The sequence below is a fragment of the Ctenocephalides felis genome, unplaced genomic scaffold (genome assembly GCF_003426905.1).
Source record: "Ctenocephalides felis isolate EL2017-DRISC unplaced genomic scaffold, ASM342690v1 CF-g0.4_SCAFFOLD_01886, whole genome shotgun sequence".
Taxonomy (NCBI): domain Eukaryota; kingdom Metazoa; phylum Arthropoda; class Insecta; order Siphonaptera; family Pulicidae; genus Ctenocephalides; species Ctenocephalides felis.
In genome coordinates this window covers 19,817,404-19,820,523 of record NW_020538040.1, presented here as the reverse complement: position 1 = coordinate 19,820,523, position 3,120 = coordinate 19,817,404, and positions in this window count along the sequence as shown.

The window sequence follows — 3,120 nt, the reverse complement described above, 5'->3', positions numbered from 1 at the left end:
GTATTTTTTAACAATACTCTTTCAAAGTAAAGGGCAAAAGATGTGTAACTAGACATTGCCTAAAATCAGCGCGACGTCCTCTATCAGAAGATAAAGACCACCTTGTCAATTTTTCAATTTTTTTTTGGTTTGAGCAATAATATTTCTTTATAATTTTATATTAATTGTTTTATATATGCTTTATATTGTTATTTTATGTTAAATTCGATCATTCCTTTTATATAACCTTTAAAAAAACATTTGGTTGGAGGGTTGGACAAAAATGACCAATTGAAATTTTACACAAGCAAATGTTTAAACAATAAAAAACAGTAAATAAAAGATAAATAAAATCAATAGTTATTCTAATTCTGATGATGAATACTTTCGACGAAATTTAATACGACGGTTGTATTCAGTGTGATCTTTGAGAAAATGTGTTCATAAAATATATATTTCAAGCAAAAGTTGTATTCACTTTATTTGTAATAATTGTACCTCAATACAATATTCTTATTCTCAACGAGTCTGATTAGGATAAATTAGACAGAAGAACCTACCAAAACACGATTTTCTATAGTATTAAGTAGTAAGAATAGACAACTTTTTTATATACTTTTTTTTTATACTTTAACAATATATACTCAAGTTTTAATTTTAAATTTTATGACCTAACCTAATGATTAATCTGCATTACAATGACTAAAAATGTTATCTATCATTCCGTACAACTTTTTTAAAATTAAAAATTAAATATTGAATTTTTTGCTTCTGGGCTGTACCTTCTTACCTCGCCAATAAGGTATTAAGGACAAAATTTTAGAAAAATAGCAAAAAAGCGTATTTCTACATAATGTTTGATAGGTGTTATTAGTTGTGCTGTAATTGGTTAGGTTTTCTTAGTATAATAACTAAAAGTCAACTTGGATCTTTGTGCCTTGTCCTACCCTAATACTATCAGCTACGATTACAAAAATACTTTGTTTAAACCTATTATCATATAAAATTATATTAATTCTGAATACAATTTAACGAAAATAATGTCTACAAAAATAGTCTAGATAGCATTTAGTATAATTTATATTATGGGCTAATTCTCGATAAATATTTATGTTATATTACCAGAGTCTCTTCAAAAAGCTATTCCTATGATATTTGCTTCGGCGCTTCTCAACTGCTGAAACCTAACCTCCAAATTGCACAAATATCAAAATAAATCAGTTCGAATTCTTGAAACTTGTTACATCACACTGCAATTATATCCTAGAATTCACTAATCAATATTTGTCAATATATTCATATACAAGACTTTCCTTGGTGACTCTTTAAGCATTAAATGTCAAATCCTTTAAATATGATCAAATAATGTCGGCACTGTGAAAAAATATAAACCAATACATCAATTCAAACACAAAATAGATATAAAAAAAATTTATTGACAAAATTTATTGACAATTTGCATGAATAAATTATCTAATTTTCTCAGTCATATTGCTCGAAGGCGGCCTGAATTTCCTCGCCTCCCAGTTGGTCCCAAATTTCAGGTTCCACTTTTTCGATATGGGTGCGCAAAATATTTTCATCGATTTCGAAAATTAATCGCGATTGAACTGGTTTATGCAGTTCATACACATGAGTCCTTGTAAGATTATCTTTATGAGTTACAATCGTCACTTTATTTCCTTCAACATGTGCGACTATGCACATGTGTTCCATCAATCCAGAATAAAAGAACTGCAAGCAGATTTTACTATTGGTCTGCTGCCATCGGTAAGGAGTGAGCTTGGAAGGTCCATATACATATGACATTGTTGATTATTTATTTGTTTTTAATTAACCAAATTTGATGCACTTAATGATATTTTTTGTAGGCACAAGTGATGGCAGGTATTTGTTTTACACCACAGAATCGACCAATAGCGTTCTTTGATTTGACATATTGTTTATAAAAGTCTGAATATGGTTATTTGTATAGGGTTACCAACTATCAAAAAAAATATTTCCAATATTTTTTTTATTTATAATAAAAAAAATCAAAATTAAGGATATAAGAGGTCCTCTTCTTCAAAAAATTTCGATAAAAATCACAAAAAAATAATACATATAAACACTATTTAATTATCAAAAAACTGGGGAAATTCACTTTTCACTATAATGACACTAAGCAAATATCACGTGACACACAACAATACACTAAACAACAAAACGTACCAAAAAACTATGATTAAAAATACGTCTTTTCTCTTCTGCTTCCAGTTTAAAAATGAAAATCCAATTCATTTTCTTTACAGATTGATTTTATTTTGATGATATGTTCATAATCTGTAATCTTCAGTCCTTTTTTGTATGATTCTATTGCTGTGTGTCTGTTTATAATCAATAATCTTTGTGTGAATATAAACGTCAATTTTGTTTCATAAATTTATGAAATAAAAAATTTTGAGAATCATGTAATGTTCTTGTCTGTTTTTGAATTAATTTTATTTGGAATCAATTTCAAAAAAATTGATGATGCCAACACTTTCTTTTGAAGGTTGTTATTTGAATGTGAAATTTTGGAAAGGAAAAAATCTTAGATTTATAAATATTCTGTAGAGCTTCGAACAGAGAATCCAATAATAATAAAAAATGAAAAAGTTTTTTAAATATGATTTTTATTTATTATCGATGTATCGGAACTAAGTCGACATCTGTCAAGTAACATAATCTTGAGAAGATTTAAACAAACCAAAAACAATATACTCAAAAAATAAAAATTGTGTTTTTTAATAATATTAATTAAATTATGAAAGATGGAAAATTATATTTTTTATACTAAAAATAAAAAAAAGCATAAATGTCGAGTTTGTCATGTGAGACAAGAATTTTTATTTTTTCGATTTTATAGGAGTACGATCTTGTGATAGACTAATTATAGTAGCATTAAAAATATGTATAATATTTAAAAAAAAATAATGTATATAAAGTCATACTTCAAATATGACATGATCGGTTTGTCATTGTAATTAGCATTTAGAAATGAACCTTCGTTAGAGAAATGAAGTAATTGCTGACTAATAAATTCTTTTATATTTGTTTACACAGTGGATTATGTTAACAAATATTGTTTTCGCAACTTCACTCATCATATAATTGTGTTTA